At 34.8% G+C, this 27,017-nt stretch overlaps 1 pseudogene; it reads left to right on the top strand.

Moving 5' to 3' along the window:
* The window catches only part of LOC124505999 (40S ribosomal protein SA-like), a 45,432-nt pseudogene extending 20,871 nt beyond the window's left edge, over positions 1-24,561 (top strand).
* The last annotated feature ends 2,456 nt before the right edge of the window (positions 24,562-27,017 follow it).

Below are 27,017 nucleotides of genomic sequence, written 5' to 3' on the forward strand. Positions count from 1 at the left end.
TGACTCTTGATTTCAGCTCAGGTCATGATGTCATAGTTAATGAGTTCCAGCCCACATCGGATTCTGTGCTGAGTATGCAGAGCCTGCTTGGGAGTGTCTTTCCCTCTCTCTCCACCCCTCCCCTGCTTGTGTGTTCTCTCTCTCTCTCTCAAATAAATAAATTAATTAAAAAAAAAAAAAAACATAGTCTCAGAAGAAGGAAGTGACCAACTTAGAAAATTAAGTTTAGACTATCCCTGATCCCTAAATCTTTTCTAATCATTTACTCAACACAGCTATATCTTGCTATTTTGGCTTCCCAAAGGCTCCAATAAAATGAAAGTCCATGTATGTGAGTGTGTGGGTGGAGAGGAGCCTTGTCGTCTTTCTCCAATACAAGAATAAAGATCATCAGAGCCTTGCTAAGTCCTTCAAATTAAAGTCCAGTATGAGGACTCCTTGGGCTGACATTTTGTGGGTCCAAACACCTCCTCTAACTTAACCACTGCTGTCCTGCTTTACCAACATCAGTTGTTTCTTTGCTTTTCATCCTAAAAATGTATGTGATTGCATCCTGCATATTTGCCTCTTTTTCTTTCAAGTTACAAAAATCAGTAACTATCTACACGCAGTGATTACAATGATCTTCCCTCCTAAAATCCATGGTAATCATGTGATATTACTAATGGGCTGAAATTTACCTTCTAACTGTGTTTCAAAGTATAATTTACCTCATTCCCCTCATGATCTGAGAGATTATATCTAACATGTTACAAATTGCCACATCATTCAATAAATTCACTTAACAGAACCATTGGGCGCCTGGGTGGCTCAGTCAGTTGAGTGTCCTGACTCCTGATTTCTGCTGTGGTCATGATCTCACGGTTCATGGGGCTCTGCACTAAGGGCACAGAGCCTGCTTGGGATTCCCTCTTTCCTCTCTCTCTCTGCCCCTCCCCTCACTCTCCCTCTTTCTCTCTCCCAGAATGAATAAATAAATAAACTTTAACAAAAGTTAAACAGTTCACTGAACAGAATCATAGAACCAAGAGTCAAATGGGACAATATAGTTACCTAATTTAACCTTCTCCCTGAATATTTAATCTTGTATAAATTTCTTTAAATTGTAAAGTGAGGCCTGGATCTTGAGGCACTGGTTACTGAGACACTGGGCTAACCTATTGCATCAAAACCTCTGGCTGTAAAAATGTGTATATCTAAAGCTTCCAACACCTGCTACCAGGTCATGGCATAAGTTATACAGAATCTTAAATGTTTTTCTGCAAATATACTTCCCCAGGCTGAACTTTACGCTAGTTTCTTAATTTGTTCCTTAAATAGTTTTGACACGTCTCCAGACTAGCCGATTTCTTTTGAATACATTTCATTTCATCTATATGGTTCTTATAAAGAGCAGTTCTCTAATGATTGTATTATCTCAAAGATATTCTGATAACAGGTACAAAGAAGAGTGGTATCTATTTTTTAAAAAATTGTTAATGAAATAAGCTCTATGCCCAACATGGGGCTTGAACTCATGACCCTGAGATCAAGAGTAGCATGCTCTACCAACTGAGACAGCCAGGCACTACCCCCACCCCTCACCCTGAGTGGTACCTATTTTTATGTAACACTCCCACTATTTATGCTGGCCTGGTTAGGGTGAGTGAGCAAGATTGGCACACTGTATCATTGACATATATTGCATTTATAGCCAGTTGAAACCCCTGAACATGATTCCTACTGTGAATTATGTGAGCCCTGTCTTCTGCATCCTATTGATACATGGCACTTAGATTGAGTGAGGGACCTTGTCTTTCCCCATCCAGTTGACTTAACCATAATGTGATAAGAGAAATTATATTTCTGACTATTCTGAAAATTACCCATAGTGTCTTTTGAGCTGTGTTAATTACCTTTGGTCTTAAGAGGCCATCCAAATGTAATCCACTGAGACAATTCTAATTAAGGAGTATTTTTATGCTATTTGAGTTGTAGTCCTTGTGATCTCTGGGTTAGAGTACTACAATGACCAATTTTGGAATAATTCCTTGAAAAAGCTTAGTCTAGCAGTGGCCGTATTCTCAGGCTCTGCTCTTTAATGGAAATCTAACACTGGTGAAATCTTTCAGATCCTTGTTCCTGGTCACTGTGATCACCATGTTCTTCCCTTATGTCTAGAGGTTTAATTTCTCTGCAGAGGAAATTCAGTTCAGAGTCTATTTTTCAGGGGTTCTGCAATTTATCTTGACTTATTTAGGCTTCTAAGATAACTATGGACAATTAGAGTTGCATGATCATACGAATTCAAGAATCAGATGGATGACTTCTTGGTAGGTTTTGTGGTCTCTGCATGGTGCTTGTTATTTGGAGCAAAGAGAGGCAGTGTGACAGAAAGATTAAGTGCTCAGAGTCTGGAGGTAAACCGACCGGGATTTCAAATTCTAGTTGTGTCAGTTATTAACTTTCTGGCCTTGGGGAATTTACTAACCTCACTGTGCCTTGGTATCTTTACCTTTGAAATGGTTTAGAAATCTCACTGTGTCCCAGTTTGCTCATCCACAATGCACAATGTGGCTAACGTTCACATTGTAGACTACGGATAGGTTTGTTTGGCAAAATAAATGAAAAAAACATCCAAAAAGTGCTTAAAATTGCTTGTCACATCGTGTGAATATATATATTTTTTGTTTTATCCCTGCTGTTCTATTTTTAGTATGGAGGCAAAACCTATCTTCTTTTAATTGTTCCATGTGTGACTGTGTATGCACAGACACACAAAAAGGAAGGTGTTAAGTTGTGAATGGAAGCAAAGATGTCACTTGTGCAAATCAACAGAAATTTACAGCATGTTTAGGGATCTGAAAACACATATATACATATGCACAATATCGTGTATGGCTTTGGATAAAAAAAAAGAGGAAAATATAACTCCACAACTTATTCTAAAACATTTTTGGATGTTTATCTTTAAAACAATGAGATATATATACATTTTTTTTTCCAGGAAGCAAGATCATTGTTCCTGTAATATAATCATACTGGGAAGAAAGTGTGGGCTTCATGATTCAAAAACTGAGGCAAGAATTCACTAGACAAATGTGAATGGGTAAGGAAGTCTCTGTTCAAGGGTGTTACATTGGAGGAGACAGACCAGACATGCTGACCTCATCTTCCCTGAAACAAAGAGTAGAAGTATTTCTAAGAGTTGGGGTATGAGCATTGCAGGCCATGTATGTTCACAAATTGGCTTTAACCAAACGAAAATTAAACTTTCTAGTATCTTCATGACAGGTGGTATAGTCTCACAACTTGGAGCAAGGCACCCACCCAAATTGGGCTCCTACCCTTCCATAGAGACTGGGAGATAGGGAGAAACACTATCTTCCTGGATGATTACATTTCATTGTGATAACTTCCAGGGCCTTGAGAAAAATAGACCTGGGTTGTAAATGACAAAAGACCATAAAACAAAAATTTATATATCAAAGGCGCAAAGAAAGAATTTACAATGAAAGGTTTTTCTGAAGTAAATGCTTCAAGAAAAGGGAAATTAGAGGCCTAGAGACAGGAAGAAGCCTGCCCAAAGTTTCATCATGCTGAGGGAAATATAAAGGCACTCTTTTTCAACATTTAACTTGTAAATTGAATTATAAATACACCAACAACAGGATCATCTTGGGAAAATTACTTAACCTTACTTACCTCAGCACTCTCATCTCTGAAATGGAGATTTTACTACCTGATGAACTGGATTAATTGTGAAGGTTTAAGGAAACACTGTAGGTAAAACACATAATGCATTGCCTAGAAGATTGTTACTCAACATAGCAGTTGCTATTTTATTACTGTCATTGTTTTTATTACAGAGTACACTTGTATTTGCTCCATACAACATCGACCTATCACTCTGAAATGTAACACTACAGGTATTTTTAAACAAAATTAAAAAAAATTTCAACCTAGTGTTTTGGCATTAAAAGCAACACAGCTATTATCTTCTTGCTAGTTAATTGCTGACACAGTTGAGGTTCCGTTCTGAAAAAACTTTTGAACTGCTTCAATAACATTAAAATCTGACATTATAAACATACTTCTCGCATTTAAATATGCTTTTTCATTCTAATGAATAATTTTATGTTTTAATACATCATTGCTATTTTCCCTATAATTATATTTTTTAGCACTGGGAAACATAGAATATCAAATCATAAAAATGTTAAGGAAAACTAGAAGTTTCTATATCACCATCTGCTGCTTGCAAGGTTCATAGTTCCAAAGTTAATAGTCAAATTCATTAAACAAAAAACAATTCATGAAAATGTGATGTTAAATTAATGGTCCCCATCTTATGAGGTAACTAGATGAGTAAAATATGTTCTCTTTTTTAAGAATAGTTAGTACTAGCTTTTTGCTGTAAGTAACCTCTTTCAAGAAGCCAGCTGGTAAGTGGGAAAAGTAATTGAATTATAAAAGTATAATTTAAACATAGAATTGGATCCAATGTGTGTGACCCCAACGTACATATGATTGCACAATAAGGAGCTTTTACAGTATTTTTAAGTGAACAATTCATTGGAAGGAATCAATAAGGAAATATAATAGGAATCATCCAAACTATATAGATCTGCCTGTTTCCCAAGTCTAAAACTAGGACCAATTTTTCCCAGAGTATAGATCTATATGGACAAGCAAAAAAATCTTACTATGTCCAATTAGAAATCTTTATTCTTTGAAAATATTTTATATGCTCATTTTTACAGACCCTTCAAGAGATATCACTTCTCAGTATGTCAAAAAGGATCAAAATATTCTCATATTGAATAGGTCATTGATGCCTACTCGTTTGATTCAAGGATTTGGTACTTAAGATTTGTCAAACATCAGTCCATTTGAGTGAATATTTTCTAAGTAGTTTCCAAGTACCCACTAGACTTTAAAGATGATCCCAATGAGCCAACAAATATATTCTGAGCACCTTATTTTCTTTTAGAAGCATTTATTAATTGACTTAGGAGGAGTATAAAAGAAATTGTATACTTAGTGTGGTAGGTAGAGCAATGGCCTTCAAGTATGTCCATATCCTAATCTCCTGAACATGTGAATACAGTACTGTAAATAGAAAAAGGAATTTTCCAGATGTAATTAAGGATCTTGAAATGGGAAGATAATTCTTATCTGAGTGAGCTCAGTGCAATCATAAGGATCCTTATAATGGGGAAGTCATGTAAGTCAGAATCAGAGAAAGACATGACAATGGAAACAGAGGACAGAGTGATATAGAGAGTCATGAGCCACGGAATGAAGTTGGCCTCTAGAAGGTGGAAAAGACAAGTAAAGACATTTCCATTTAGAGCATCCAGAAGGAATAAAGTCCTGCTGACACCTTGACCTTAACCCAGTGACACTTGGACAGTTTTATAACTGAAAGATAATAAATTTTCATTGTTTCAAGCTGATAAGTTTGTGGTAATTTGCTACAGCAACAATAGGATGATAATACATGTTGTATTATCACCTATGTTTATATTTAATCATATAGATAGAAATCACAACCTAAAATAATGTATAAAATTAATTTTAATGTAAAGGGAAAAAGAAAAGAATGTGTGTGATCAGAGGTCAGCAAGGTCTTTTGTAACATACAGCATAAATGAGACAGATTTTGAGTTGGAATTTCAAAAATTAAAATTAAAAATATATAAACAGAATACCTCTTCATTTCACTGAATTTCACTAAACCATTCTACCTTTCATGCTATTTCATTTCCTACTAGACTGCTGGCATCCCAGATTGCATCTTTCAGGTACTAATCAACATTCTTATCATACATTTGTTCTCAGCATCCTCTTGGGTGCCTTCTGTCCAAAAAGCCACTGGAATTCTGAGTTATGTTGCTACCATAGCTGCTGAGACACTGCAGGACAACCCTGATGCCATTGCTAAGTATGTTGGTTCCCAGGACTACCTAAACTAAAACAAACAAACGAACAAACAAGACTCAAGTAGTAAAAGTGAAGTTGTCTTCTACTGAGACCTCATCATCCCAGGGCCATATAGATACTACAAAACTTCTGTTTCCTAACTTCTGAACATTGCCAGTTGTCAAAATGAGTGAAAATATCTCATTCAACTTTTGGCCTTGATCTATATCTGTCCATGGTTAGGTTGGGAGTTTTTGGAGCCAGAAAGAGGAGGACCTATCTAACTCAGATACTATGTTGTTCAGCCCATTCTAACACAGCTCAAAATTCAACCCCCAAAATCAAGAAAAACTCAATTCATTTTTGAACCAATATTTTTCATGTACATTAAATCCTTGAGTCTCCCATTTCTAATTATGTTAGATATCCTTGCATAAAATCAATATTTTCTGAGAAGAAAAAAAAATGCTGAATGCAAAAGAAAGCAATACAATAGTATTGTGGCAGCAGGGACTCTTTAAAGGAAACAGGGACTTTTGAGACCATCAGAACTTGAGCATAGAAGATCATAGAGATTATGGAGAAAAGGAAACTGGGAGAATGGATAATGACATTCTGAAAGTTCAGGATTTGGCTGTTCTTAGGAAGAGGAGAGATAATAAAATTTCAGTGGGCGGATTTCAGCTAAGAAGCAGAGAAGTTAGCACAGCTTTGGGCTGTCTCACAGGCTGAAAAGGACAAATTAGAGTGTGAAGCTATCAAGAGAGCAAATCTGAAGGGCCAAGATTCCCAAGAGAGTAGTGCAAGTAAATAGGCTGAACACTGTATTGTCTTCCATTTGAGGCATTTGCTGATGTGTTACGCTGCATCTGGGCAAGAGGCCAAGACATTCTACAAAAGGCCACTAAAAACCAGAGGAAACTTTAATATTAGAGATGGAAGAAGTGAGATGGAGTATCCATCAAGAAAGAAAGTCCCTAGTAAATAAAATGAGTTATAAGCTGGAGAGGGCAAAAGGAGACAATCACTGACCTTATAATAACTGTGGCCAAAAACAGCTTGTTTTTGGTTTTGTTTCTTAATTGGAGTAAAGTGACTTGACTTCACTTGTGTAGATGACCAGAGAACAGAATATACCTGAAAGAATAAAGTATCATACAGACCACCACAATTTTTATGAACATTTTCCATGCATAACAAGTTGAACCAAGAGAGAAAAACAAAAACAATACACACCCAGATGAAGTAGCTATCAGTTTTCAAAAATAAACATTAAAACATCTATCGTTACATGTTGCAAGAAAATAGATGACACAGATGAGGATATTTCCAAAGAAGAGCAGTTATGGTTTTGAATAATTGAAATTTTTAAAAACTGAATATCATAGTTGAAATAAAAGACTTAAAATGGGTGAGTTTAACATAAACTAGATGCAGCAGAGGAAAGGATCAGAAAACCATGGCCAGGCAAATACACAAAATGAGAAATGGGAAAAATTCAAACAGGTCTATGATCTTGTGGCAAAAGGTTTGACCAAGTGGAATTATAGTGCCATAGAGGAATGGAAAATTGAAGAAGCAACATTTGAAAAGATATTGAACAGTCTTCCCAAGAATATGTAATAATTTAAGCTAGGTATTTATAAAGCTACAACAAGCTCAAACAATGTAAAATATACTAAATAAATACTCAGATCCATTATAATAACTCTGCTAAAGATAAAACCATAAAGACAAAATTTTCAATGCAGTTAAAAAAAAGACACATTACCTTCAAAGAGCAACAGAAGATTGATAAGTGACTGATGAATGATGGAAAACAGAAGGCATTTTCAAATGATAAAAGCACAAACTTCTAATATAAAATCTTATAATCTTCAAAACTAACCTTCAAAATAGAAATGATACTGATCTCTTTAATTCACTTTGAAATTTAATTTCCTTTGAAAAACATCAAAATAAATAGGATACATTAATGACTGTGTTGGAGTTAAATGAACAGCAAGATAATGTGATACAGCCAATATAGTAAAACATTAATGGTTATCTAGGTAGTGGTTATACTTATTTTCACCATGAAATCTGTCAACATTCATCTGTGTTTGAAAATATTCATAATAAAATACTGAGAAAAATGAAAGCATAAGTCTCTTCTAATGGATAAAAACATCAGAATAAGAAAGCATCTGATATGAAAAGATGTTCAGTATACTAACTCATCAAGGAAATATTATTTAAAATTCCAGTGAGCTACCATCGTAATTCCTGAAGAATGGCTAAAAATTAAAAAAAGAAAAAGGAAACTGATAACACCAAGTGTTGGCAAGAATGTTCAGCAAGTGGGAGTTTAAATTAATACATCCAGTGGGGCGCCTGGGTGGCTCAGTCGGTTAAGCATCCAACTTCGGCTCAGGTCATGATCTCACAGTCCGTGAGTTTGAGCCCCGCATCGGGCTCTGTGCTGACAGCTCAGAGCCTGGAGCCTGCTTCAGATTCTGTGTCTCCCTCTCTCTCTGTCCCTCCCCCACTCACACACTCTCTTTTTCTCTGTCTCTCAAAAATAAAATAAACATTAACAAATTCTATAATACTTTTTTTATGAATATAATTTATTGCCAAATTGGCTTACATACAACACCCAGTGCTCATCCCAATATGTACCCTCCTCAATGCCTATCACCCATTTTCCCCTCTCCCCACCACACATTTCATATATATATATATATATATATATATGTATATATATATATACACACATATGTATGTAATATATACATATTACACACACATAATATACATAGTATTATGCATTATGTACATATTACATATACATATGTATATGGCAAATATTGCATTGAAGGCACATAAAGAACCTCTCAAAATTATACATGTCTTAGAGATCAAGGGAGCCTTCTTACAGAAGGTAGCTTGGTAATATTTACATGCAGGGGTTTAACAAAGAGTCCTAGAATGATAGAGTGTTTTTTATATTAATATTAATGATAATAACTGTCATCCAGTACTATTTGTCATAGGCACCGTGCAAGGAACATTTCACACATTATTTCTTTGTATCTTATATTATTAATGAGGAAATAAAGTATCAGTATGGCCATAGCACTTCACATTTGCTGTATAATGTAACATAATCAAAGGACTAATATCCCATCATGTTCACAGTTACTCAAGGGAAGGGGATTACAGAGGGCCATGGGTTATTGGGAGTCAGCTTAGTATTCTGCCTAGCACACCACTCAAATCCTTTTGGCGTTAAAGTCATACACTATCTTTCCTATCATTGCTATGCTGAGGTTTATAAATCTGTCAGGATGTTTCCTTTGGTGGCACAAGGATCAGAAAGCTAAGAAGCAAGGGTCCCAGTTGTCTCCTAGAGTGATATTCTGCAAATGATCCTCCATTGGGAATGTAGTATATTATACTTACCATCCCTATTCCAGAACCATGTTTCTAGGCTCTGCTGTCTCTCTGGTCTCTAGCTGAAAATTTCATCAGCAGTTAGCTCTTGGAATGCTTTTATACATTAGTAGTGAAGACAATTTGGGGGAGTTTCTTATTGATATGGCTAAAGTTACATTGCTTTCAAATAGTATTTCACTAAGCTTGTCATTGGTTGTAGTTCTTTTCAGCCATAAAAACAAATGAAAAAAAGCACAAACAGAATAGAAGAAAAGTAACTGTAATCACTGTACGTTAACATGAAAATTCCAAAGATCCCTTGAACATACATACACCTCTTCTCTGTAAAGGTCAATTTTTGTTGCAAAACAGGATGCAACTTGAAGGGTGAAAAAGAAAAAAAAATACACATACTTAACTCCAACCATGACAAAATTCTGGTATTTTAAATAACTCAACATTTCTAAAATTCTATAAGGAAATTAGTCTAAGGGAAATAATCTGTTTTCTAAATAAGGGCCAAGTGAGAGAGAGAGAGAGAGAGAGAGAGGTCCCTTTTCATGAATTAAATGTTATTTTCTAGTTTCATCCCAGGCACCAATCAGTAATATGAGTTGCTCTTGGGCTTCAAAGTAGAAAACAATCAGCTGCACATATTTTCAGAAAACAAACAAAACAAAACAAAACAAAACAAAACCAACAGCACTCTTCAGGTTAATTTAAAGTCCTAGTAATATGGCAAGAAACATGTCCTTGGAAATGTTTCCAAAAACAATGCCTTATACTAGAACTTTTCATTTTATTGAGTTAGAAACCATCAGACTCATGAGGTCTTCAAGTCCATTATTTCCATCATTTGAACGTGTTGTGGCACCTGGATGAGCATGAACTGATATTCGTACTCTCCAAAGATAGATCCCTTCATATACAGGAACTATGCACATTAAATATCCCAGTGTTATTTGAGAGTTACTTCCTCATACACAATTAGTGCAGCTGTCACATATAAAATGTATATGTAAATGCACATGTATGTAGTTCTAGGACCCACTTAATTTAGAGGAAAAAGCAATTTTGTAAGTATTTTTGAATGTTAAAAATCTCTGCAACATTATAAATTAGTGAATTAATCAATGTCTAAGCATATGGAATGGAAATTTACCTATGAAGTTGATGTAAAACTTTGACATTGAACTGTTTTATACTTCCCAAACTGGTCATTTTAAATGGTTTAAACTAATATAACACCTTATTATAGCATCAAGCTACTATTATTAATAGTATTTGCTATTTTTACTTCATCTTGAATAAAGGAAAATCTATTTCTCTTTGTGCACCCTGTGATTATTTATTAGGAAAAAATTAGCTTAACTTTCGTATAGAATGATTTGAAACACTGGTGTAAAATACGCGAAAGTGAATATTTATCTACCTTTCCAGTTGTATCTCCTGCCACTCTGTTCACACCTACTCTGAATTCATAGGAGACTTTCTGTCTTTCTTTAGCAAATCTGGCTAAAGCACGCCCATGGTTTATTTCACTCTTGTAGTTTTCTCTGTGTCTAGTGCCCTCCCCCATAACCTTACCATAAGAGGCACAAAAGAGGTCGCCTAGAATTTCATTTCCTATTTGAAGCCTTCCTAGAATTGTTCACTCAGATCCCACACACAATGAGACTTGGTTTAACTGTGATTGAATATATGTTATTTGTACCAATAGAGTGCAAGTTGCTTGAGGTGAGAGATCACATCCATTTGTTTGTATGTGATTTGCAGTCAGTGTAAGGTCTGTATGCACACAAAATGTGTTCATTGAATTGAAGATTGCTACTAAATGCAGTGCATTCCAAACACTGGAAGTACTGTAGCAAATCTCCCAAAGGCATTTTCTTATACATGGAATGTTCAGTTATCTACTGGTGTTTTCTAATTGCCTTACCACACATTTCCTACTACATTACCAGGAGTCCTGCTGAGATAGTACTGCCAGCAGCTACATATCTTGCCAATTTGTGTCAGAAAATGTTGAAATGTTGCCGTTTCAGTGATGAACTAAACAGTAGGGGCTCTGAACAGTTACCATGGCAACAGAGACCAGGGAAAGTAAAAAGGGACTGACAAATTCCATTGGAGGGATGAGAGGGCTGGATCTCCCAACAAAGATGAACTGACAAAGTCCCCAAGGCCAAATACTTCTCTCTTCTAGTTTTGAATCCTCAGGGTCTTTGTAATCAGAAGACTATCCTGACTCTGCCCCAAAAGATGAGGCCAATCCTCAGCTCTAGCTGACTCAACCTGTGCTGACTCAATGTGTGACACATGTGGCTCCTTCCCAGACTACTCCCCTTGCTCCAGAAAATGAGATACTAAGACTTTGAATCATTTAAAATTTACTCTGAAATCAGTGACCTTTTCACCAACTGCAAGGTGCTTTCAATTTCTCTTGAATTAATAAACAATTCAGGTAGCCAAGGTGACAAGATTTGAACCTATACTTCGTAGGAATTTCAATTCTAATACTTCCAATATAAATAACAGTTCAGATCTCCTCATGTAGAACTGAACTGGAGTTCTCTGTCAGAATGCTTACAATATGGTGAAAAGAGGCACGACAATATTGGATCCCTGAGAAAATGCTTAAGGAAACTTAAAGATAGGAGTAAATATATTATTTTTTATTACATTATTATATTTCCCTGAAAGCTTGTTCTTCTCTTTACAAGATGACAACAACAAAGACATTTTATATGTGCTTGTCATGACTTCTGTTTTAGGTTTTTGAACTGGAGTTAATTCCAAAGGTTCAGTTATTTTGTGATAACATTGATCTGTACATTTATGATAGGTAAATTTTTGTGTACCCAGGGTATAAAATTTTTAGAGGCACCTGGGTAGCTCAGTCAGTTGAATGTCCGACTTCGGTTCAGGTCATGATCTCACAGTTTGTGGTATCGAGCCCTGTGTCGAGTTCTGTGCTAACACTGGGAACCCAGAGCCTCATTCAGATTCTGTGTCTCCCTCTCTCTTTGCCCTTCCCCCGCTTGCACTCTGTCTCTACCTCAAACAAAAATAAATAAACATTTAAAAAAATAAGTAAAATAAAAAGAAATTAAAAAATAAATTTTAAAGGTAATATGTCATTTTAGGTATCAGTACATTTTTATATAGGTATAGACATGTAAATAGGTAATTTATGCTGACAAGGAATGCATATTATCTATAATAAATAGAAAGTAAGTTGGGTGATAAATATAAAATAATACATTCTTGAAAATAATATGCCATAATATCATATCACATATTCACCTGTATATACTCTTATCTACAAGGAAACACAGGAGCATTTAACAGTCACTTCTTGGAGTGGAATTGAGAGAATTCAGGTAGAAGAGGTCTTTATCTATTAAATTAATTAGATTAAGGGTGGATCTGAAATTATTACAAAATAAGCCCATGTTATTTTCTATGAAACATACATTTTTAAGGCAAAATTCTTTTTTTTTTTTAAATTTTTTTTTTTCAACGTTTATTTATTTTTGGGACAGAGAGAGACAGAGCATGAACGGGGGAGGGGCAGAGAGAGAAGGAGACACAGAATCGGAAGCAGGCTCCAGGCTCCGAGCCATCAGCCCAGAGCCTGACGCGGGGCTCGAACTCACAGACCGCGAGATCGTGACCTGGCTGAAGTCGGACGCTTAACCGACTGCGCCATCCAGGCGCCCCAAGGCAAAATTCTAAAACAAATTACATTGCACATCTTCTCTGTTCGATGTTTATGTAATTATTTTCTGTTCTTATTTTCATTATTTCTTTCATTCTTATATGTTGAGTTTGCTGTTGCCTTTTCTCGCTTTTTAGATGGCTACTTAGATCATTGATTTTTAGTCTTCTTTTATAAAGGAGGCATTTATAGCCATATGAATTTTAGTAAAGGATGGTGACAGCTGCATTATATAATTGTTTGTTTGCTTTGTTTTGTACATTTTACTTAAGCTTATATACCAAAAAAGTTCAGAAATCATCATGTTAGGGTCAAATATCTTTATCATAGTGAACACATCCATGTAGACAGCACCAATAGGAGGAAACATTATAAATAGGACACCAGAAGTCTCTGTGCTTCTTTTAGTAACATTTGCTCACCCCAAGGGCAATGCTGTCATAATTTTTAAGTACTTGTATTAGTTTTGCCTAATGAAATTTTTTTACAAATAGAGTAATACAGCATGACTTGTTCATGTCTGCCTACTTTTGCTTAATATTATAGTTGTGAGTCCTCCATTTTGTTCTATGTATTTGAAGTTCATTCATTCTTGCTGATGTGTAGTATATCATTGCATGAATATGCCACAGTTTTTCATTCATTCTTTTCTAGATAAGCATTTGAGTATTTCCAGTTTGGACTATTACAAACAATTCTTCTGAGAGCATCTGTGTGTGTGTGTGCACATTTAAGACCATATGTAGACATACATTTAGTGAATATATGTAGAAGTGGATCATACATTCAGAGTTCATAGATACTAAGAAACAACTTTTCCAAATATCTGTACCAATTTATAGTTCTACAATTAATTTAGGAGAGTTCCAGTTATTCTATATCCTTATCGAAATTTGGTAGCATTTTTAAATTTTTCGATGTTACCATTTTAGTAAGTGTATAGTGATATTCAATTGTAACTTTAAATTGCATATTCCAAAGGCTAATGTGCTTGAGCAGCATTTTCTATTTTTATTACACTTTCATATACCCTATTTTGTGAAATGCTAATTCATGTTTCTTGTACCTTTTCCTTTTAGTTTTTGCTATTTTCTTTTTTTTTTTGTAGGAATTTTTAATGGATTTGAATATAAATCCCTTGTTCAGTATGTGCATTGGAAATATTTTATGCTATTATGCAACTTGATTATAACTCACTTAATGATGCCATTTGATGTTCTGAAGTTTTTTATCTTAAAACTGTACAAGTTATTTTTTTTTCATTCATGGTTAGTTCTATTAGAAGCTTCTTTCAAAAAAAAATATCCACTCCAAGGATATTCTATTAGGCAATTTTCTAAACTTTGCTGTATTACGTTTTGATAAACAATTCTGGGAGTAGTTTTGTGAATTGTGTAAAATAGTAGTGCACATATATTTTTTTCCTCTGTGAATGTCCAATCCTTCCATTTATGCAAAAATCATCCTTTCCTCACTGCACTATCACCTAGACATCAAACAGGTGAGCATATGTGAATGGAAACGTCTTCAGTGATTCTAAATGCTTCCACCAGATACCTATTCTACACCATCTTTATTATTGCATATTTATAATGCGTCTTATATCTGGAGTGTAGAGCTAACAAATTTTGTTTAACTCAGAATGTTGTCTGAACATTGCCCTTTGCATTTACATATAAATTCCTGAAGTCAATTTGTTAATTGCCACAAAAACTAACAAACAAATCTGTTGGGATTTTAATTGAGATTGCTTGCAATCTCTAGATCAACTTAAAGGGTATTGCTATCATTTTAAAAATTAAGTCTTTCAACTCACAGTGGTATATTGCTTCATCTATTAAATCTTCCTTTAATTTTTCTCATTTTTTGGACTTTTCAGTATTAATGCCTTGTTCATTTTTTGTTAAATTAGTTTTCGGTTAATTGCTGAAGTTACTGTTACCATATGATAATTTTTACATTTTTTTCGGCCTATTCTTTTTCCTCACGTAAAAATAAAATTAGTTATTAAAAAGAGAACTTGACGGGGCGCCTGGGTGGCGCAGTCGGTTGGGCGTCCGACTTCAGCCAGGTCACGATCTCGTGGTCCGTGGGTTCGAGCCCCGCGTCGGGCTCTGGGCTGATGGCTCAGAGCCTGGAGCCTGTTTCCGATTCTGTGTCTCCCTCTCTCTCTGCCCCTCCCCCGTTCATGCTCTGTCTCTCTCTGTCCCAAAAATAAATAAACGTTAAAAAAAAAAAATTAAAAAAAAAAAAAAAAGAGAACTTGAGGGGCACCTGGGTGGCTCAGTTGGTTGAGTGGCTGACTTTGGCTCAGGTCATGATCTTGCTGCCCATGAGTTCGAGCCCCGCATGGGGCTCTGTGCTGACAGCTCAGAGCCTGGAGCCTGCTTTGGATTCTGTGTCTCTGCCTCTCTCTGCCCTCTCCCCTGTTCACCCTCTGTGTCTCTCTGTCTCTCAATAATAAATAAACGTTAAAAAAAATTAAGAAAAAAAAAGAGAACTTGTAACAAATGAGCTTGATAAGTAAACTTATTCATTTAAATATTTCTTTTCAGAATAATCTCCAACATTTGTAACTTTATTATATGGGAATTTCTTTTATTATTCTTATTCCAGTTCTTATTCTTTGTATTTTTTTCTCCCTGTTTTAACACTGACTTAACAGAGCAGGAGCTAGAGGGCATTTGTGTTTTGCTTCCAGTTTTAGAGAGTATATTGAATACTTCCATTTATTTCACTGAGTTTTTATTTAGTTTTGTGTGTGAATTTGTGTGTGTGTGTAAAAGAAAGATGTTTGCCTTAATTCCAATTTTGCTGAATTTTATCATAAGAATTTTTTTCGCATGCTTGGTCCATATTTATTGCAATAATCATACAATTTTTTTTCAATTGTGGTGAATTATATTGTTTTATTTTTTAATTATAAATTGTCCTTGCTTACCTAAAATAAATCTTGTTTGTTAATAATGTTCATTTCTATCATTATATTAGATTTGCTATTGTTTTATTAAGGAATTTTTCATCTACATTCAAGAGAAAATTTTATTTTGTCTCAGATTTTCTTTACTTGTTATATCTTTTCAAAGCTTTAGAAGCAAGTTTTTATTGGTCTTATAAAAAAGAGTTAGGAATTTCTGCCTCTTTTGCATGTTCTAGAATGGTTTATTAAAGAGTTGCATTCCTCTGTTAAAATATTTGGAAAAAATAACTGGTAAAACCATCTGATCTGTCTTTATGGGAAAGTTTTTCAATGATGATTTAATTTACTGAATTAACACCAGATACTTCAGATTTTTTTTCTGCTGTCATCTTTGTAAAGCATTTATCAAGAAATCAATTTGCTTTCTCCAAATTGTCAAATAATGCATGATGAAATAAAATGTTCATAGTACCTATTTAACTTTACTTCTATACATATTTTCTTCCACTTATGATGGAGTTACATCCCAATAAATTGATGTAAGTTGAAAATATAATTAAGTCAGAAATGCATTTAACACATCTAACCTACTGAATATCTTAAGTTTAGCCTAGCCTAACTTTAACATTCTCAGAACACTTACATTATCTTACACCTGGGCAAAACCATCTAACACAAAATCTATTTTGTAATAAAGTGTTGAATATATCAAGAGAATGTTTGTATGAGTATGGAACAGTTATATCAGTTGTTATCCTTGTGATGGTGGGGCTGACTGGGAGCTGTGGTCACTGCCTCTGCCCAGAATCAAGACAGAGGATCTTATCATATCTTCAGCTTGGGAAAAGATCAAAATTCAAAATTCAAAATATGATTTATACCAAATGAGTATCACTTTTAAACTATCATCAAGTTGAAATATTATAAGTTGAGCCACTGTAAGTCAAGGACCATTTACATATTTTTTAATGATTCTATAATTTTAATTTTTGCTACTGATATTTTTTTCTTTTATTACTGTTAATTGCTCTTTCAAGTACTTGATTTTTATATTTTTTTCAAAGAACCCATTAATTTTTGCTGATTTTCTGTTTCTTTAACATCTTATTGATTTTTTTTGTTGTTCCTTCTAATTTATTTCATTTTTACTTGCTGATTTTCCTAGCCTTGGATATAAAGATTTAAGTAATTTCTTTTCTTTTTTTAAGTTTTTATTTATATTCCAGTTAGTCAACATACAGTGTAATATTAGTTTCAAGTGTAGAATTTAGTGCTTTGTCACTTACATACACTCTTTTTCCCTTTATACTGTATCCCTAAGTCTATGAATTAAGTCTATACATTACCTGAGTCACACATCTTTATCTGTACTTAATTACATTCATTTAAAATATTTGCTAATATCTTCTTTGACACATGTTATTTATAAATATGTAGCTTAATTCCCGTTTAGTTGATATTTTTCTATTTATTATTTTTATTGATTTTTATTTAGCTTAGATCCATTGTAGTTAGAGATTTACCAAGAATATTCCCAAGTGTTAAAATTTATTGAACTTTTCTTTATGGTATGTGTCTGGCCAATTTGGTGAATATTCAATATAAACTTCATACTATGGTTATTTGTCATTTACTGTTTACACTATTTTCATATGATAATTAGGTTAAATCTGTTAGATTTTTTAAGCTTTTTAACCTTATAGAAATTTTGTTTGTTTTTTCTCCTAGTTTATTAGATGTTTGCTAAAAATATGTCAACATTATTATGAGCCTATTTTCCTTTTTCTGCACTTAATTTTTTCTTTATATGTGTTATTTAGAGTATAGACTTAGAATTATGACATCTTTTTCTTAAATTAAATTCCTTAATAATTATGAAATCCCTTTTATCTCTAAGGACGTTTTCTGCATTAAAATCTACTTTATGTGATATTAATGAGTTGTACCAAATTGCTTTTGATTTTCTATACAGCATTTTTTTTTTAAAGTTCTCATCCTCGGATTTAAAGTGTAACTCGTTTAGGCAGTATATAAGAGGAATTTGTACTTTTATTCAGTCCCCAAATTGAGTCATTTACTTGGAGTATAATATATATTTACATTCATTATCATCATTGATATGCTTCTGTTTTCTTTTACCTTCCTGTTATTCATTCCCGTATGTGTGATTCAGTTTTATGTTCCATTTTTCCCCTTCTCTTTTGAATTAATCATGCATTTATATCTTTGTAAACTCTATTAAATTATCATTTACACATTGTTTAATTCTTCTTTAAATTATTACTCAGAGGGTTGTAACATCAACCATTATCTTATTACAGTCCAATAAAAACAATATTTACATTTTTCCCAATTCTACTAGAGCCCTAAATCTATTAAATTATATCCACAATATGTATCTTTTATTTCCATGATTTCAGTTCTACATAGGGTTAACCTCATTAGACCAGTATAAATATTGTTCATTTTTATTTATTTAAGTTATTCATTTTTTGTAATGTTTATTTATTTTTGAGAGGGAGAGAGAGAGCGAGCGCAAGCAGGGGAGGGGCAGAGATAGAGGGAGACACAGAATCCAAAGCAGGCTCCAGGCTCAGAGCTCAGCACAGAGCCCAAGGTGGGTCTTGAATCTACGAACAATGAGATTATGACCTGAGCCAAAGTGAAATGCTTAACCAACTGAGCCACCCAGGTGTCCTTAAGTTATTCATTTTTAATCAACACTTATTTATATTTGCCCACTTATTTGCTCTTTTTAGTCTGCTTCATTTTCTCCTACACATCCATGTTTCCATTGCTATCTCTTGACTATAATCTGCAATATTCCTTTCTTTACATGTCAGCCTGCTTGCCTCCAATTTCCATCTTCTATTTCTTGTCTTTATTTTTAAGGATTTTCTTTCTGAGTATATATTACTAGGTTGGTTGCTATTTGTTCTTAGTACACTAATGCCATACCATTGCCACTAGTTTCCATTGTTTCTATTAAGAGGTCAACAAATATTTCTTTCTTTGATAGTAATGTATTTTTTTTCTTCCCTGTATATTTTCAAGATTTTCACTTTGTGTCACTTTTTAGCAGTTTTACTATTATGTATAGAAGAGAGTTGGTTATGTGTGTGTGTCTGTGCCTGTCTGTGTGTAAAGTTATACTGCTCTGGTTTGCTGCCCCTTTGAGTCTGCGTATTCACGTCTTACACTCATTTTTGAAAACCGCTCGTTGTATTTTCATGTACTGCTTTTCTTCCATTTTCTCTCTCTTTTCTCCATGGAACTTGAATTGCCTGTATGCTAACACATTTGACTGTGTTGCATATGTCTCTCATACTTTTAAAATTTTGTAATTTTCTTTTTATGTTCCAAGTTGAGTGTTTATATCTGTATTTCTATATCCAGCTCATTGGTAGGTTTGTCTTTATTGCTTTATTTCCCTTTTACAGTTAGTCATATTTTATTATCTCAATCATATGATTTATCTAAATCATAAAAATTATCTATTAATGTTTAGAAAGATTCAGTCAGCAGCCAGTTTATCCCTATTTTACCTGATGATTCTTTCAAGGCTAAGGTTTCTTGTCTCTCAGTCGTATATTCTTGGGTTCCCAAATCTCAGCTATTCTTGGGTTCCCAAGTTAGCTCTTCAGCTTCCCAGCCCATGCAATTTTAAATTTTATAAATATCTTTAGGAGAGACTATATTTATCTTAAAGCAGGACCTCACCCCATGAATATCTTTTTCCCCCTAAACATTGAAGATAGTGAACTCTTATATATATATGTTTTTGGCTTAGTTTTCCAGCCCTGTGTCCAATCCCAGAGCTAAGAATTAGCTTCAAATTTGAGACCACTGAAAGGTTCATGTGTTACTCTAGCCCTGAGTTTCTGCAAAATGCATTACTGGATTATCTTTCTGTCTTTGGAAAGTATCTTGTCTGGAACAAGCTTGATTTCAACTGACAGGCAGAAGCAGACAATGTCACAAGTAGAGCAAAAGTAGCTGGTCATCCTCAACTCATCACAATTCTTTTTTTTTTAATGTTTACTTATTTATTTTGCATGAGCAGAGAAGAAGAAAGATTGGGAGAAAGAGGGAATCCCAAGCAGGGTCCATGTTGTCAGCACAGAGCTGGACAGAGGGCTCGATCTCACAAATTGTGAGATCATGACCTGAGCCAAAAGCAAGAGTGGGTCACTTAACCAACTGAGCCACCCAGGCACCCCCCAACACAGTTTTTTTTCTGTGAATTTTAGCTCATGCAGGCCTTATTGCCTCAAAGTCCCCCAATGCCTTTAAAAGTATGGTTTTGTTATTTATTTGGCTAGATGTGACAGGAGCATTACTCTGCTGCAAACTGCTGCATCTTACCTGGAAATGTTTCTGTGGAGTTGTTTGAGCAAATTGTAGATAAAAACTACATAGTTTATTTGGTATCTGTGTACATAACTTCTAGATAGGGTTTAATTTTCTTCCGGCAGGCAGCCTGGTTAGGAGTAGATTACCTTAATCTTCTCAGAAATTAGGTGCTTCAAATTTATTTTCAGTGACAACTGGTTTATCTCCAGTCTAGTTTATCTCCTTAGATAGAGTCTTTTGGATTCTAGTGGAAAATTCTGGGTGTTTACAGAGCCTCTAATATGACAGGAGCTCAACTCTAATTTTTATTCTACCAATCTCCTGATATGATGAGGGTACAGTTTAGACTCTCATGTTCAGCCTCAGATTTCTGCTTAACTTCTCAGCTCAATACCCATCCCCACCTCCAACAATCCCCCTACTCCTCCCCCTGGCAAATTGGAAAACTACTTCAAAAGGAAAAGTGTCTCCAAATGTCTGGTTCATTTTGCTTAGTTTATTTTCTCTCTCAGAATTATAATTTAATAAGTCTTTGCTGTGGTATGCTCTCAAATATAATTTTTGTCTTTTTTTTACCCCAGCTTGGCTAGTTGATCTCAGTGAATGGATTGGTCCACAACAAATTATGGTGCTGCTTCCAAATTAATTATCATGTATTTTAATTCTATTTCTACTTTTAACCACACAAGATGTTATAAGTATAGTCACCATGTATTTTTGGCCTACTCTACATATTTAGTTTTTTCTTTTTCCCCATTCCTTCTTTTAATCTCTTTTGTTTCCTTAATAAACTTCTAAAATTCCCCTTAGTATAGCTATGCTGTTAACCTATTCTCTGCAAATAAAAGAGAACACATTTATAATTCTCTTCAATTATTCAGAATAACCTATGGGAAAAAATAGGTGCTGCTCGACTTAACATAACATGAAATTATATTTTTAATCAATAAAGCAACATACTAAACTTTTATTCACAGATAATGTCAGATATTTATAATTATTAATTTATAGAATTGTTACATTTTAGGGTAATGAAATAAATTTATAATTCATTTGATTAATGGGACTTCTAGGGGCCTGTGAAAATGACTATACGATTTCTTTGACCCAAATAGGAAAAAAAAATTAAAAGACATAAAACCAAAAAGAAATTGATTTACTTGAAAAGAAAAACACTGCATTCTGAGCATGGTGGATTTTAATATATATATATATATATATATATATATATATATATATATATATATATATATATAGTATATATATATAATGAAATTTATTTTGAAGCCTAGCTCCATTATTCATGAGAAAGAAATCACTTCAAAATTTACCCCACAAGGAGGAGTTCTGACCCTTCTCATTAACCTTCTTTTTCCTCACCCCTAATCTCAGCCTTCACACATTTCAACAGATCTCTGATGTTATTGATGCATGTTAGTCCTCAAATTGAAATGTCATAATCCACTTAAAATTCTCCTCGATTCACATCAAACTCAGTCATCATCCCTGTGCAACAGAACTCTTAAAGAGTTAGAAATAGAATTTTGTAGTGCTCTATGCATTTTTAAAACAATCCAGTAAGTACAAGAAATATATAATACTTATATAGGACATAAAAATAAATTAAAATCAGTTGTCAAAAGTCCTCTTTAACCTAGTAATTTTCTGGAAACTTTCGTGGTTGCTATAGATATAATTAATTGGCACTCTGTGCCTTCACAAAACAAGAGGGGATTTTTCGAGTCATGTGCATAACTAATTTCCTTCTAAATCAAGCATAATTTCCTTACATTAATGGTAGCGAAATAAGCCTGAATTTCCAGGTTATTTGTGACTGACTTTATAAGAGAATCTTATTTTCTTATTTCTTATTTCTTATTTCTAAACCACAGAACACAGAAGAAAAAGGTATTCCAAATGACTTTGGATCAAGCTGAGTCTTATGGACAAATAATTATCACTACTTAGTGGGCCGTCGACTCTGCAGGGTTGCCATGCATTTCATTTCAATGACCATGCAATTTTGGCATCAAAGTGTATTTATCAATTAGTAAAGGATGAACAGTTTTTGATAATCTTTGATTTGTCAATGACAAGAGAGAGGTGACTTTAAAAATGTAACACATATAACAAAAGTCACTTAAAAGAGAAATAAGTATATAGCTGATAAAAACAATTTAGCGCTGGCGGTGTCAGCATGCTTCTTTACTCCTCAAAAATGTTACATAAGACATGAATAGACACTTTTCCAAAGAAGACATCCAGATGGCTAACAGACACATGGAAAGATGCTCAGCGTTACTCATCATAAGAGAGATGCAAATCAAAACCACAATAGATAACATCTCACACCTGTCAGAATGGCAAAATTTAACAACTCAAGAAACAACAGATGTTGATGGGGATGAGGAGAAATAGAGTCCCACTATTGGTGAGACTGCAAACTGGTGCAGCCACTCTGGAGAACAGTATGGAGGTTCCTCAAAAAATTAAAAATAGAACTACCCTACTACCCAGCAATTGCACAACTAGGTATTTATCCAAAAGATACAAAAATGCTGATTCAAAGAGGCACATGATCCCCAATGTTTATAGCGGCACTATCAACATTGCCAAATTATGGATAGAGCCCAAATGTCCATCAACTGATAAATGCATAAAGAGTGTGTGTGTGTGTGTGTGTGTGTGTGTGTGTGTGTACACTCTGGAACCAATACTACACTGTATGTTAACTAAATGGAATTTAAATAAATGCATTAAAAAATATTACATAGCTATGGTAGAATGGGGATGAATTGCAAGGCCATAATTTGTACTGGAACCCCACTGTAGGGTGGAGCAGGCCCTAGAGGACCACACCCAGTTGGAGTACTGAAAGAAACTTTTGACAGCATGGGAGATAAAAGACTAGACATAAGGCAGACCGAAACCAGCTTAATCCTGAAAAAAGAACAGAGAGTGAAATCATAGATAATTGTCAGCAGTCAGTACATAAGAAGACAGTAATCTGGAAATATGAGACAGAAATAAAATCTCAGGGGAAAATATAAGGGACGTGGTATTGGCAGGACTGGAAAACATTACTAGTTCCAGAAAACCAAGTACTAGACCATGTTTGATAAGATGTATCTCAGACACAAGGTGATAAAAAGGAAACCTCAGTCTGAGACCTGGAATAAGAAGGTCAAGACTGGAGTAGCCACAAGCCTGATTTAAAGTTGAGAGTAAAGATTTTCTGAGCTACCCGGGGAGAGTCCATAGGGCATTCTTCTGTATTCTCATCATAAACTGAAGGGAAACTTTCACAGTGTCCAAAGCCCTTGATATCTTGCAAATGAAGGAGGAAGATGTGCTCAAATTCCTTACAGCAGGAACTCACTCACGTTGCACCAACCTGACTTTCAAATGGAACAGTATATCTACAAAAGGATAAGTGCTGGTATTACATCATAAATCTGAAGAGAACCTGGGAGAATCTTTTGGCAGCTCATGCTATTGTTGCCATATAAAACCCAGATGATATCAGCATCATATCATCCAGGAGTACTGACCAGCGAGCTGTGATGAAGTTTGCTGTTGCTATTGGAGCCACTCCTATTGTTGGCTGTTTGATTCCTGGAACCTTCACTAATCAGATTCAGGCAGCCTTCCAGGAGCCAAGACTTCTGGTGGTTACTGATCCCAAGGCTGACTACCAGCCTCTCACAGAGGTATCTTATGTTAACCTGCCTACCATCATTCTGTGTAACACAAACTCTCCTCTGCATTATATGGACATTGCTAAACCTTGCAACAACAAGGGAGCTCACACAGTGTATCTGATGTGGTGATTGCTGGCCCAGAATTTCTGAGCAGCATGGCACCATTTCCCGTGAACACCCATGGGAGGTCATGACTGATCTGTACTTCTATAGAGATCCTGAAGAGACCAAAAAGGAAGGGCAGGTGAAAGGCTGTGACCAGGGAGGAACTTCAGAGTGAATGGACTGCTCCAGCTCCTGAGTTCACTGCTACTCAACCTGAAGTCTCAGACTGGTCTGAACGCATGCGGGTGCCCTCTGTGCCTATTCAGGAGTTCCCTACTAAAGACTGAAGTGCTCAGCCTGTCACTGAAGACTGGTCCACGGTTCCCACTGCTCAGGTCACTGAATGGGTAGAAACAACCTTAAGCTCCTCTTCCACAAAGGCAAACAAAATGGAAATAAGTTTGATGGGAAACAAATGGTATCTTACCAAAAAAAATTGACCATAAAAATAAAACAAAAACATAAGATCACATGATGAAAGAAATCCTAATTTTCCAAGAATATAACTTTAATCACCTTATATTCTTTTCATAAATGAAGAAATATCAATGAGCATAACTAGTTTTAACAATTTAGAATAAGATATAGTTATGTTTTTAATTATTTTGGTTTTTGCTTTTATTTTTAGGCATATAAATTTAGATGGGTCACTGATATAGAGAGATTATAAGGAGGACACAGTATTCTCTAAGGACTTGAACAGACTGTGAAAATACATTCAAGAGTATATTGCAACAGAACAAAGAAAAGTGTAGACTTTTATCTCATATTCCAAAGAATACAAATGAATAAAATATCATCAGGAAGAGAATGATTGGCAGGAAGAATTTTTTGCTAGGGAGGCATGAGTCTGAACTCTATTTATAAAAATCTAAATGTAGAGCTGTTTTCAAAAGCAGTCATAGTGCCTGAGGCACAAAAGAGTTAAATATTTCAGTAACTGGAAGAGCTTTTATCCATAATCACACATACCTACTCACTTACCTGTCTGGTATATTGATTGTTTTTAAATGGACATGGACAGGCAATTTTCCAAGGAACAAATGGAAGTGACCAATGCACGCGCGCGCACACACACACACACACACACACACACACACTTTAACCTGTTCAGTAATTACATTATATTGAGATATTATTTTTTCATCTATGGAGATAACAGACTAAATGAATGGCAATATAAAATTGTAAGATGTGCACACCGAGGCATATTCCTGTCAGTAGATATATAAATTGCTACAATCCCAAAGAAATCAAGTTGACAGTTAAAGAACTGTCAGATGTTGCTGTTTTTTATTCAGCAATTCCTCAAAAAAAAAAATAGATATACTGGCAAATATAAATTCATATGGATACTTACTGCAGCATATTTTAAACTGAAAAATACATACATATATACATATGTACCCCCAACTAGTATTGGAGAAATATTTAAGTTAATCATGATATACTCATCTAAAGTAACAGGGTATCTGTTTTATGTAGGCCTAGCATTCTTTAGCATGTTAGGAATTTACGGATGTCGACAAAATGGCACCTATTGTCAAAGGATGCAAAATAAAGTTAATTACTGGCAAAATAAATAGCAAAAGAATACCTAAAATTGAATGAATCAGGTCTGAACTGGACTGAAACAAGAGAGAAAGAGATGTTTCAGCTATACTGTGTATATATCCTAGGATAGATAGATGATAGATAGATAGATAGATAGATCTAGCAAAGAAGAAAAAAAGGCCAAGTTTTTGCCTCATTAAATTTATACTCTAGTGGGGGAGAGAAACAAGTAAACAAATAAATATATAATGCAATTTCAATTGTGCCAAGCATGAAAGATAATAAAGCATAGTAATAATTACAGCAGATTTTCTAGTTTTATATTTAAAAAATCAGACCTGGAATGTGTCAGTGACATTTGAGGAGGGATCTGAGTTAAGCTGGATAACCATGTAAAGGAAGGAGACCAAGGGGGTATCAAGTATCAAATTCTGAGGAAGAGATTTTCTTCTGGGAAGAACAGGAAACAGGAACGGCAGGACCAGTGATGGAGGTAAGATGCGTAAAAAAGTAGATCTAGGAGGTAGCATGGATCAGGATGGTATGAAAGGATTCAGTGAATAATTTCCCTAGCCAATTAAAAGGAAAAATAAAAGCAGCAGTGGACACAGGAGTCATACAGATGGGGGATATTTGCACTAGTAAATGGTAGATTAGTAGAAATACTAAGCCTTGTAGCAAAAAGGGCTTGATAACTTCACCTTAGTGCTAAATTCGTACTAACCAGCCCATAGTTGGTGCAGGCCTCTGTTACCGCATGGCAAAGAGCCAAATAAAATGCATTTTACCTGCAGTCAGGTAGAACTCAGCAGGAGGAAGAGAAAAGAAGACTTTCGAACTGCGAATTCACCAATCAGGGGGTAGGTAAGTCACTGCTTCCTAAACGGGAAAAAATAAGGGGAAAAATTAAGTCCCTTCTCTGGGCATGGAGAGAGAAGCAAGCAATATTACTTCATCAAATCCAGAGAGTCATGATGGTTGGTGGCTAAATGTTCTAACTGCAAAGTTTTTTAGTCCATAAGAATAAAATTAAAAAACAAAAACAAAACAAAAAATACCCTGGCTTACTCAGAGCTCTTGCATTTTCCTGACAGGTAGTATCCACTTCTGATGGTAAAGATTAGCATTTATGAAAGTTTTCCTCAGCACAATCTGCCATGAACTACAGAGTTTGGAAGAGGAACTGCTCTTTAATTTTCATTCTTGTTGCAATGTGTATTTAAGATGAAAACCTAATATGATGTAGTTAGAAATAAAATAGTTTTCCAGGCACCTGGGTAGCTTCACCAGTTGGCTAAGCATCCAACTCAATTTCAGCTCAAGTCATGATCTCAGGGTTCAT

This window comes from Lynx rufus, unplaced genomic scaffold (genome assembly GCF_022079265.1).
Source record: "Lynx rufus isolate CCGP_SWC_20201006 ecotype Redwood Valley unplaced genomic scaffold, mLynRuf1.p SCAF_9, whole genome shotgun sequence".
NCBI classification, from domain to species: domain Eukaryota; kingdom Metazoa; phylum Chordata; class Mammalia; order Carnivora; family Felidae; genus Lynx; species Lynx rufus.